At 47.0% G+C, this 12,989-nt stretch overlaps 1 long non-coding RNA gene across 1 annotated transcript in view; it reads right to left on the bottom strand.

The window, feature by feature from the left end:
- Positions 1–273: 273 nt before the first annotated feature.
- LOC144827799 (uncharacterized) overlaps positions 274–12,989 on the bottom strand; it is a 76,748-nt gene continuing 64,032 nt past the window's right edge. The window contains exons 5-6 of the long non-coding RNA XR_013610383.1: positions 2,465–2,600; positions 274–641 (exon numbers count right to left, since the gene is read on the bottom strand). This is a non-coding gene — a long non-coding RNA (uncharacterized LOC144827799). The remainder of the gene's footprint in view (positions 642–2,464; positions 2,601–12,989) is intronic.

The following is a 12,989-nucleotide window of genomic DNA, read 5'->3' as shown; positions in this document are numbered from 1 at the left end:
CAAGACACGTGTAATTCAGGACAGGTGATCTCTGCTAAGTGCAACACCAGCGTCACACTCCTCTCTAGCAAAATTTGGTACCCGGACTGGATAATTGATAATTTCCCCACCAACACCTCGATTCTTCTGACAGCGTGCTCCGCCAGCACCTCTGCTCTCAATCTCCTATAGCATGAGTTGGGTCAGTGACAGGTCAGCTACTTGGACAAGTTGGACACATTCTCTATCTAAACCTACCTCAGTTATACCATTTCCAGGGCAATGTACCACCCCTAAATGTTGCAAATGTATGTTTTCCCCTTCAGTGATTGGTCAGAAAGATGAGGAGAGGTCATCACACCACACTAAGATGAGATCATTCGTCATTGACTTGTATTGATCAAATTCCCGCCCATAATTTATTTTCTCGCAATTTTATTTCACCCAACAATATTGGTGAACAATTTGAATACATTGTATTTGATACAGTTTTTTTGCTTCCTCTCTTGAGGTCAAATGTGCAGGTTCCCAGGAACTTCGCGGGTAAGAAGAGTGTTGGCAGCCGTTTAATGACAGAGGTTTCATAATTTTTAGGGATTCTCTGTGCAGGCGCAGCTTTTTTCAGTATGGAGTTTTGTGTCACTTTCAGTCCCAAATACGAGCTGATAATAAAGTCAAAGAGAAACACATTAGAATACAAAAATTAATGAATGCACTGTATACCACTTATTTCTACTCTAACACCATTACATTATTTTTACTATAGCATTAATAGTTAAGCAGAACGAACAACGTTTAGTACAAGCAGCAGCATATGTGTTAATATTAGTAAGCATGAAGCGGCCATCTTGGCACTAGTGCGCAGAAGCAAGAAGTTCCCACCAAAAGCACAGATACGTCCCACCAAGTAGATGTGGCAGACGCACATAGGTAAGCTCCCCCTAGATACTAAATATGTTGTGTAATGCAAATATTAATAGACAAGATTTGTTGATTAATTAATTATAAGTTATTTCGGGAGGACTGAGACCAAGGAAGTTTCTGTAAATATGAAACCTTGCTCCATCATCAGTAAATCTCTAGGGCATGTAATGCAAAACAGATTATGAAAAGCACATGAATCACTGAATATCCCCATGAAGACATAGAGTGCAGCACACCCGCAATTCTATTAAACTTTATTGGGTAATTAGTCTCCAAACATTCCTATCAGTGAGCTGCGGCCCCCATCGAGGTCTCACCCTGTAATACCACCATAAAAGCATGGCACGTCACCCAGAATCAAAAGTACAAGCTTAGTAGTCCAGTGAAAGACCTTGCTGGGTCCCTCACTCTCAGTGTGTCCCAACACAGCTGACCTTGAATGCATGGTGGAGCTGCCCCAAATCACATTAAGGAAGGAGGAAACCTGTAGCTTTTGGGCTGCTCTGGTCAGTGCTGTCAAAAATGCAAAGTGTGTTAGCGATTAAAAAATACCCTTGTCCTAGGTACCTCCTGGGTCTTAGCAGTCATGGGATAATCCTGGCAAGATCAATACTTCAGTGAGGGGAAAACGAGGAGTGATTGCTCCTGCTGTACCGTGGCCAGCTGTAGAGTTTTTAGCATACAGGTGGTGCCTGCCCAAGAAACCCCCAAGGATTCTCTGGGCCCAGGAAGTTGAGTGAAGCTCAGCTGCTACTGGCCACATGGCTTTATGGGACAAAAAGACTATGCGGGCAGTGTTGCCAGATTGGGCTATCACTAACACAAATGGGTGAAATTTTTCCCTTTTGTGAGGGGGGAAAACCCATGTGGAGGGTGACCTGTTTTTGGGCTGGACTTGGCCCTTTGTTCAGAATATTTTAAAGGGAAGCGACACCCCCTTCAAAGCCTAATTGCATCCAAGGTGCACACAGGATTCAGCTGCCTGGTTTCTTTTCCTCAAGCAAACTCAGACCCTCCTTAATCTGCCCCTTTCACCCTTCCCAGGTCAGCCCCCACCCTCTCCCATGAGGCAACAAGCTCATATACAATTAAAACATGTAGTTACTTAAAGGCGCAATGGAAAGCGCTGCATGCTAACTACTTGCGTCATTATTGACAGTGCCCCACTGTAGTGTTTGTCTGCTGGGCCCTCAATTTATGAGGGCGAGAAAGCGCCTGCAATGACGGCCCTGTTTAACCTCTACCGCGCTAGCGGATTTTCTCGCTGTGCGCTGATTTTTCAAAATCGCGCGTATCGTGACAAAGCCAGCTTGTCATGCGCGTAGCGCAGGTAAAGCCCATGACGAGCTGGCTTTGTCATCAGCGCTGAAGGGGTTAAAGAGCGAGAAAACTGCTGCTGACTGGCTGAAGCTCCGAGTCCTGTGCTCGAAGTTGTACTAAGAGAGAAGGAATTGGGTCTGCCTGCTCTCCCATCATGAACTAGGTGATAACCTCTGCTATTTTCGATCTCTGTCTCCCTCCTCACTTGCTGAAAGCTGTGACTCCAAGAACCAGCTCTTACCCTCTCTTTACTCTTCTTTCCTTCATTCGTTCCCTTTTGAAATGGATCCAAAATACTTTTGCAGGAAACGTTGTCTATTGCAAAGTGCAGCCTCGGGATAATCTTTTCCTGAAATGTTTCTATTTCAAAGTGCAGCCTCGGGACAGAGAGAAAAACAAGGTTCAAAATACAAAAAAATAACTAAATAACTAAATAAAGCAAGACAGAGTGGTCGCAAAGTGGTCACTTTACAGTGTTTGCCAGTGAAGCGCTACTTTTATTTTCTCGTCTTTCTTTGAATATTATTGTTTTCCCGGGGTGGGGAAGCGCACCATTCCTGGAGATACTGCAGTACCTGATTGATGCATAGAGTGGAAAACATTTCATGTGAACCTTATCAGGGGTTTCCTTTATTTTAGTTTATAAAATGTGTACTGCAGCTCTATGTTCATTGTTGTGTTCTTTTTAAACCATCCTGCTTAAGTTTTGTAAGGATATGGGCATTGAAACGGGTCCCTTTCGAACCCTGTATTCATGTCCTTAGCTTTTCAGGCAAAAACACTCATTGATTTCTGAATAATGAGTGCACAAGCATCAACATAATCATGTTGTTCCTGCTTAAATTTCACATACTTTACTTAATCATGCATTCCCTGTAAGTGTTTGCTTTTTCCAGGAGGTAGTTACTTTTTTCCGGACAGCATATTACTCTTGTCTAGATCATAATTTGAATTGAGTCGCATTTAGTTGATTATAGTGGCGCACAATTGGGTTGTAGCTGAAGGCAGTGCGAGTTTCTTTCAGAGGAGCAGTATGGTGTTCATTGGGGGAGTGGATGCGGCACTATGGCCAGAGCTGCCAAATTTGGAACTAGGGAACGAGGTGCAGCCTTCATGACTAGTCCACCAGACCACTCTCCTGAGGGAACACATTCCCATGCTAGACCTTAGAGGGCCCCGCTAGACATTAGAAGCCCTGGTGTCCTAGCACCAGCAGGTGGACTTAGGGGTGTCACGTGTGGGTTAACCTTGAAGGCCTGTCCACTACAATTCATACTGAAGCTTACCTCCGGTCTTGCGGGCAGGCCTACGAAGCAGCACACCCAGGGATCGGCAATGCAGGATGTGCCTGCACACCAAACAGAGGGCCCGATTATGATGGCGGTTTTCCCGCAGCCTCCGGGCCAGCGGAAGCCACCGCCGGCCCGGAGGATGCGGGAAAACCGCAGCGGACTGAAAAAGACCCCCCACCAGATTAGGATGGCTGGGGGATCGTTTTTCAGTCCGCAGGTTTTCCGCCGCGGTCGCCTCCCGTCCGCGGCGGAAAAGCACTACCATGGCTGGCCGTGTCTATCAGACACTGCCAGCCATATTAGGATGTCTGGAGGAACATGCCTTTACACGGCGGCATTTCCGCCGTGCAAAGGCATACGGATTTTTGTTTGGGGGCCCGTTGAGGGCCCCCAGGGGTGAAGGGGGGGGGGGTAGGGGGTGCACATGGGGGGTACCCATGGTATCCCCCTGCATTTGCCTGCACAAAGCGGCAGGCACCGCAAATGCACAACTTACATTTTTATCATTGCAGCGGATGCAGCTTCAAGCAGCACCCGCGCAATGATAAAAATACAGGATGTGACCGCCAGGGTGGCGGTCACATCCTAATTTGCACGGAGGGACAGCCGCTGCCCCTGCGGACGGTCCCTCCTACTCTATGGTGGCGGACGGACTCAGGTGCGTCCGCCATCATAATCGGCCCCTAAGTTTGCAAGCTCTAGAGTCTCTTTTATTCACGCACAAGCACTTTTAACATGTGCTGTCTGCTTTGGGGCCAATGGTATAATGCAGCAACGGAGGATGAAATTATGTCATAGTGATGACTAAATTATACAGCAAAAACAAAAGGTTGCAGAGTAATGCGGTGCATTTTCTGATACTTTATTAGGTTGACATTTTTACAAATACTAACAGCCTCTGCAAAGATTTTGCCTCAGTACCAGTGTAACATACAAATGCAGCAGTGAGAAAGGTTACCAGTAGACCTTTGCAAAGGGCCCTCCCATTCGTAGCAACACACGTTACTTATTATTTAGTAACATTTGTTCCGTTTGAGTTATAAACAAGTTTTTAGTTAACATTGTCAGATTATGCAACACATGACGTGGTTTGTGGCAAATATGGCAGAGCCACATCTTTATGGAAAACATTTGCAAACTAAGATATTTTGCCATTCATGTTTGAACTGCTCTTGTGGAAAAGGGGAGGAGAAATGCTGATAACAAATGGATTGTGTATTTGGGACATTCTGTGATTGGAAACGTATCCCACATTGTGAAGGTATTTTACATTGATGACCCTCTTCGGTCCAATGGAGTCTAGAGCCAGATAATATTGTGTTTCTGTTGTTTTCTTGCACATGAGAGCTTCTCTTTGGTCCAAATGCTACAGCTGTAGCCTCACCATTTCTTTGTTTCAGGTCTAGCGGCTAGTGCCAGGATAAATCAGGGAGGTTGTGCTCCACAGATAGCCAGATGTAAGAACCCCATGTGCAGTGACATACACGTCCTGTACGCCATACTTCCCAGCACAGTGTGGGATGCAGTGTCCCTCAGTCAAGAGAACGTCAGAGGTTAGTATTTTTCTTTTTATGTGGGGTTTATTTAGCAGCTAATGGTACTGTATGAGGGGACGCAAATGTACACAGTGGCAGGGTGCTGTTTCGTGTGGCATAAACTTGAATGTGGATCACCTCTAGGAGCTAGGTCATCAACGCTTGCAGAGGGTGTTGGACTGAGACAACTGGAGGTTGTCTACTGCCAAGTACCGAATCCTTCAGGTTGCTTTTTGCGCTTTGGGAACCTAAGTGATGCTGTGATTCACATGGAACCTTCTGTGGGATTTTGTTGGGGTGAGTGTCGAGCATTGGCCATGATTTAGGTTTTTGCAAACACATTGTGTGTGTGTGCCCAATGCAGCCTACCAGTTTCCATTCCTGAGGTATACAACACAGTGTGTTAATGGTCCTACCACAAAGACCTTAGTGTCAGTTACAGATAACATTCAGACCCCTACGGGCCACCACTTGCATTCATAAGGTGTGTTTCATTATGTGTGTAATGATTCTGAAACATTAGAGAGGGTGGGCATAAGGGAGTTGGGAATAGCAAAGACTCTATGGACTAGGAGTAACAGGCCATGAACAGTAGATTTATCATACACTTTGACAATCATATTCTCATTCTGTAGGTACGTTCTACAGCACAACACAAAATGCTTATGCAGGAAGCAAATAAAGCCATTGTCTAACAGGAACATTTCTGGAGTGATGTTTTTCTTTTGCCATCCTGGTCTGTACAGTATGGGAGCACCTGCCCCATGGGGGTAGTGGGCAGACACGAGTTGTGTGTTTCCCCCACCTCCCTCAAACTTCCATTTTTTAAATTAGCTCATTAGAATCCGCTCTAGTGTGCCATGTGCTACAGTATTTTTCAGTGGCACACAGCTGGCAATATCTAAAAAGAAGTCAGATCTGCCTGAGTATAGGAAGATAGGAAATATATTTACAATTTATATGTTGCTTTTTTGTGTTTTTATGTATAAGTTGATACATGCAAATGGGTTGTATGTGTATGTGAGTATGTGCAGAAGGAGGCTGGCACACATAATCATACATAACCATGGGGGGGCGGAGCTAGCCGACGGACGAGATGGCTGCTTTCTAAGCCAACTCCTCACGACTGCCCATAATATCCTGAAGAAACATCCTTGAAGTGACCTGAGACATGATAAACTGACGGCGGAGCCGAGGGAGGGAGCTGTTCACCTAACGACGCGATCCTGCACACCCCCGTGGCCAATTTGATGACCTCCAGCGAGGAGCGGACGCCAGAAGCCTGGCACCAAAAGTGAAAGTAGATCCGCGGGCGGGAGTGGGAGTCCAGCCCGAGATGCACAGCATGTAGCGCGGCCATCGGAGGTGAGCGAACTCGGCGGACCTGCTCTTTGCAATTCGGAACGTCGGAGAGGGGCCGAAGCTGCAGGGGATCGTGTGTAGCACCCCCGCTAGGTGAGAATCGGTGCGGAGGGCCGCTGCAACAGCTGGAGGAATGCCTGGAAGCACTGTGGGAGGCTGCACACATGAGCACAGGGCCTGAGGAGGGGACAGAGCAGCTACACCAGTGCCCCACTGGCGATAACAGCAAACATCCTGGAGACCAGGTAGCGGGAGGAGAGTGGTCTAGTCAGTCCCTGCTGGCACAGGAGGGGCAGAGAGACTGGTCTGCTGGGAGCATGTGGGGCATATTGAACTGCAGCACGGAGGAGTGCTCTGCCAGATGGACCCTTGCTGGTGATTTTAGATGGGCAGGCTTCACCGTGGGGCACCCGAGGTGAAGACCCCCTAGTGGACCACCCTGGTGAGCGCTCACGAGCCCCAGAGTATCCTGGGAAGGCCCGAGCAGCCCATTGGAAGCGGGGCTCACTATTGACATAGGCGCACAAAGGAGATTACTACATCCCCATATACTTACGTGAAGCTGGTGAAGGAACAGCCAGAGGCGCCGGCCAGGAAGGGAATGCCTTGAGGCTGGAGTAGTGGAACAACACACAATTGTGCAACTGGGATACACTGAGAGACCACTACCCTTGGCAGTGCCCATAGCCAGCCCAAGGAAATACACAGAACAGAAAGGCAGTTCTTGCTACAGTGCCACTGCTTGGAGACAACAACAGACCATTCCTGGTGTAGGTGACCCGCGGCAGAACATTCAAGGGTTGCGGGAGAAGCTGGTTGCTGCGAAGTGGTGAATACCCGACGGGCTGCCTGTCTGGCGAGTCCTAGACTGCAGTGCCGAGTACTCAACGACATATCCCTAACAGAGGCTGTGAACCAGGTCACCCTAACACTGACAATGGGGAAACCGGACCGCGCCCAATCCAAAATAAATTTTGACCAGGCAAAGAAACAGCGAGACCACAGCGAGGAGGCCCAATCTGCGACGCAACATACGCTGGGAGCATCGGGAGGGGTAACAAACAATGACATCCAATCCATGTTTACAACAATTCAAACCGCTCTGTCAAATATAGACGGGAAGATAGACACCCTGACGTATAGAGTGGACAGAATGTCTGAAAGACTGGATAAACACACAGAACGGATTGACATGGCGGAGCGGAGAATATCGGAGGCGGAAGATACCCAGGTGCAAATGGATACGAAACAGACGAAGATGGAGAAACAAATGTCGGCAATGACGGCAAAGACGGAAGACTTGGAAGCCCGTTCACGGAGGAGCAACATCCGCTTGATGGGAATTTTGGAAACAACAAACGCTGGTCCAATGGAACAATACATCGCAAAGCTGTTGATCTCCCTGTTGGGAAGAGATACCTTCTCGGAGGTATTTATTATCGAAAGAGCCCATAGATCATTAGCGCCAAAACCACCTGTTGGATCCAGGCTGCGACTGATCATTGCCAAGATCCTGAACAACAGAGACCGCGACGCGGCACTTCGGAAGGCCATAGAACTGGGGAAACTATCTTATGAAGGGATGGATATATCCCTGTATCCAGACTTCACCTCTTTAGTGCAAGAAGTGCGGAAGAAATTCATTGCTGACAAACAGAAACTAAGGGAGTTGAGTATTCCATAAGCCATGCTATTCCCAGCCAGACTCAAAATCATGGTAGATGGCAAGACGCGGATATTTGCTGAACCATCAGAAGTACAGAAGCTCCTACAGCACAAAGGTCAACCGGGACCATGGAGGAGATCTCGAGAGGAGAACATGGAGAACAGAACACAATGTCCGATGTTGAATAACTATGCTTCACAGATATACATTGGACACTGTTACGTGCTGACTGCCTGTCCTGTAGACCATTATCCTCTGGAAGGTGGAAGAAATTGGGACTCGGATGTAGAATGACTCTATATATGCACCTCCAGATAAGTTAACAGTTACTTTGAATGTTCTATAGAATTGGTATATGCTTATATGCTTAGAACATATGAGTATTCTGCAACATAGGCTGGTGTGTGTGGCTGCCCGGAAGGCTCTCTTACATATTGACTTATAATGATAATACGTGTTGAATTGACGCTATACATCTAGGGCGTTGTCCCATGTGGCTAGAGCTACAAGTAATGGGAGGGCGGCTCTGCCCCCCACGCGTGTACCGCATTGCCTATTGTATTTCTTCTTTTTTCTTTCCTTTGTTAAGTATGTTGGTGGTAGTTTACGGGTGTGTCTCCACTGAATTGGGGCCAGTGGAGTGGGAGGGTGAAGATGGGGGTAAAAAAAAAATTCCGACTAGCAGCGCAGTGATGACTAGATTTACGATTGGCACTTGCAGACATTGCAGGCACACATATAGGACAGATGACGACGACACAATCAATGGCTGACACCCTACATCAGTGTAGACCACTGGTTTTCCTCACATGGAACGTGAGGGGCCTACATAACCCACAGAAAATACAGAAAGTGCTGGTGTACCTAGACAGACATAATGTAGACGTGGCCTGTCTACAAGAAACACACTTCACTGAAGCTAGAGAAAAACACATTGGGACTCAATGGGCCTCTTACAGACTAACATCGTCCTATTCATCATACGCTAGGGGCGTTCTGATATGGGTGAAGCGCACAGCACCATTTACGCTTATAAAAGCAGTACGTGATGATCAGGGCCGATATGTGATACTGCAGGGTAACTTCGGGGGTACTGTGCTGAATGTATACGGTCCGAACACCGACGACCCCTCTTTTTATGCTAATATTTGGACACAACTGAACGACCTCCAACCTGGCACTATCCTTTGGGGAGGGGACTTTAACACTTGTCTAGACCCCACTATGGATAGATCGACAGGACTAGATAGATATGGGAGACACTCGGCCAAGGTCATAAGAGAAGGGATGACAGACTGGGGCCTGGTGGACATATGGAGACAGACAAATCCAGACAGAAGGGAAGGGAAGTGCTACTCATCAACACACCTGGTCCAGACTTGACTATTGGTTAGTGACACAGGATGTATGCACCTGGACCACCGAGGTGGCACATCTACCCAAGACATTGTCTGACCATGCACCGGTTAGAATCCACTTAGACATTCCGACACACAACCCGAGGCAGTTCACATGGAGGCTGCGACCGACAGCACTACAAGATCAGGTGTTTAGGGAAGAGCTCTGTCCCTCTAGAGCACGAGAACCTTTGGGAGGCATTTAGAGTCACCATGCGGGGACATTGCATAGGCAAGCATGCAGGTATATTGAGAGATATACAGAGACAGTTAGATAATTGACATTTGGGAATTAGAGCGTGAATATGCGGAAAACCAAAACACTACGATATTAGCAGAAATAAGGAAACACATAGATAAATATAACGAATTTGCAAACGACGAGGTTAAATACATTTCACGCAAATACACAGCTCGAAACTACGGGGAGGGGGGAAGACCTGGTAGAGCATTATCATATAAAGTCAGACCCACCCACACCGCGGCGTACATTACCCAGATTCAGGATGAACAGCACAAGCCAGTATACGACACTTCAGCTATTCTGGAATGTTTCGCTAGATTTTACACTAAATTGTATACGGCCAAGGTATTGGCCTCCACTTTAGACATAAGGGATTATCTAGATGACATAGAGATGGCATGGTTGTCTGACACTCACCGGAAATACTTCTGTCTCCCTGTATCTAAGGATGAAATAATAGCCGCGTTCAACTCTCTCCCTAATAATAAAGCTCCGGGACTAGATGGGCTTTTGGGAGAGTTCTATAAAGAGTATAGAGATACACTAATACCGCATGTCGCTGAAATGCTTGAAGACACTTACGAAGAAGGCGCATTACCGGCCATGCTCAGCGAGGCTCTCCTGATAGCACTCCCGAAGCCAGGAAAAGACCCCCTAGAATGCGAATCATACCGACCCCTATCCTTGATAAATATTGATGCAAAGATTCTGGCAAAAATAATCGCAAATAGAATACAACCATTGCTTTGTAATCTGGTGCTACCGGATCAAGCAGGGTTCATGCCAATGCGGTCCACTACAGACAACCTCCGCACTATCTTCTCGCTCTATCACCACCTAGACCCGGAGGTGCCAGTGGGCGCAGCTCTGCTGGACGCCGCGAAGGCGTTCGAGTCTGTGGAGTGGGACTTCATGTTTGTCACTTTACGCAGGATGGGTTTTCCTGAGCCCTTCCTAAAGTCGGTATCCTTACTATACACAGCACCTAAAGCACGAGTTAGGATTAATGGCTCTACCGCTGACCCTATAGCGATTACAAGGGGAACTAGACAGGGATGCCCTCTATCGCCGATGCTCTTTGCCATGGTCCTCAAGCCGCTGGCCTGCAAAATCCATCAGAAGCATTCTGAGACGGCTTTACAATTTGGACTCAGGCCAATCGAAATAGCATTGTACTCGGACGACATGGTACTCTACACCACAAAACCAGATAGGAATCTAAACTCGCTTATTAGAGAATATGTTAAATACGAGAACTATGCTGGGCTCCGCATTAACTGGGACAAATCAGTTGTGATACCTCTTACCACTGACACGCAGGAGCCAGACCTAGAATTCCCATTGAAATGGTGTACAGACCCGGTCAAGTATTAAGACATTTGGGTTCATAGAGACCCAGAGATAGTCATTAGGGAAAACTATGGGAAAGCAATGGCGAGACTAGAGGAACAGATTGACAGGTGGATAAAAATGCCCTTCACAATGGCGGAAAGGATAGCCCTCCAGAAAATGATAATACTGCCTAGGTTCCTGTATCTGTTTTGGAACATACCAATATGGCTAAATAAGACCTTCTTTGATAAACTACGCTCTCTTATACAGAGACTGACATGGGCCGGCAAACAGGCTAGGACCAGTTGGGAAGTACTCACACAACCATACCACTTGGGCGGTTTTGGTGCACCAGATTTTCAGTTATATTATCTTTGTGCACAAGCGTAACATGCACATTACTGGACGAAACCACACGCATACATACCGCACATTGCAGTGGAAAAAGACAACACTTCCCCCGCCCCACTGACAGCATTGTTAGCTGACCCGATTCGTTATACACCAGGTGACAAGATATACACGGCTAAGTGTATCTCCAGGGCGTGGTACGAGCTGACACTCAGGGCAAACAAATTACCAATATACACACGCGCGCTGCCCACTGCACACCATCCCAATCTCACGGTAACTCAAGAAAAAAATATGATATGCAGGCGCTGCTGTCGGAGATGGGACTGACAACTATGGGACAACTGTTTCCTCATAATACATTTGAAGAGCTTTGAGTATTTACGGCTGCGCACCGCAGTGAGGTCAATGTACAGCACATTCCCGGCGGAACCAGAGCAATTGAATGCTTTACAAATACTATTGACAGCTCCTAACAGAAAGAACTTGGTGACACGTCTATACACGGCAGCCCAGGAAGAGCAGGCTGTGAAGCCTGAAGCAGCGCTAGGTAGATGGGACAGGACACTGGGCGTGTCAATCGAGGAACATGACTGGCAGTACAGCTGTACACAACTCGCACTTCTCACGTCCAACTGCAACCTGCACATTATACACTTCAAATTCATACACCAACTAAGCTACACAGAATAGGCATCAGGGAGACGGATGCATGCCAGAGGTGCCAAGCACCAGGTGCGGACTTTTTACATGTCTCATGTGCATGCCCACAACTACAGACTACACCCACGTACCTGCTCGCCTCTCTCTGGGGTAGCTCTTTTTGGTGGAATATAGCGGCTTGCCCAGCCGCGAGAGAGGCCCACCGCGACAGAGCGGGCTCGGGATGGAGCTGGTACAGTTCCATCAGTACACCGAGAGCTACGCTCGAGGAGGCGGCTTGTGAAAGAAGCAGCGGAGTAAGCAGCTGGTCACATCGACCCACTTGGGAATATACTTTTTAATGACTGCACACGGCAACGCGCTCACAGTAGTTTGAATTTTCTTGCACTACCAGGACCAGCAAGCCAAGCGATTGGCCCCGCCCACTGGGGCAGTCCCGGAAAAATAAATGTTGCAAGAAACAGCATTGCAGTGATAGCGGGACTTTGAGCCATTGAAGAAGGGAGCTGGTGTTCCCGAAACGCGTCTGGCAAGGTCAAGCACTTTTGAATGGACTTCACTGCCCTGTGTCTGCTTAAGCTGCCTTCAATAAATTTCGACTACACCCACGTACCTGCTGGCCTCTCTCTTTGGGGTAACTCTTTTTGGTGGAATGTATATATATATATATATATATATATATATATATATATATTGTCATGGTACATATATGTGGAGTTATATATAGTAAATCTTTTTTTACCTACGGAAACTTACCATCCCGATATGTTTGTCCTTGATATTTTTGACACAATATTTTGTCCCATGATAATTGTGTTTTTGATATTCCCATCTAAATACCCGTTGTACTATTTGTACATGTTGAAGTATTTACATTGGAATGGATCTTCAGTATTATTAGATTGTATACATCATTTTAACCTT

Source organism: Lissotriton helveticus, chromosome 4_1 (assembly GCF_964261635.1).
Source record: "Lissotriton helveticus chromosome 4_1, aLisHel1.1, whole genome shotgun sequence".
NCBI classification, from domain to species: Eukaryota; Metazoa; Chordata; class Amphibia; order Caudata; family Salamandridae; genus Lissotriton; species Lissotriton helveticus.
Note: the sequence above shows the minus strand (reverse complement) of the source record. Positions and strands in the feature narration are given on the sequence as shown.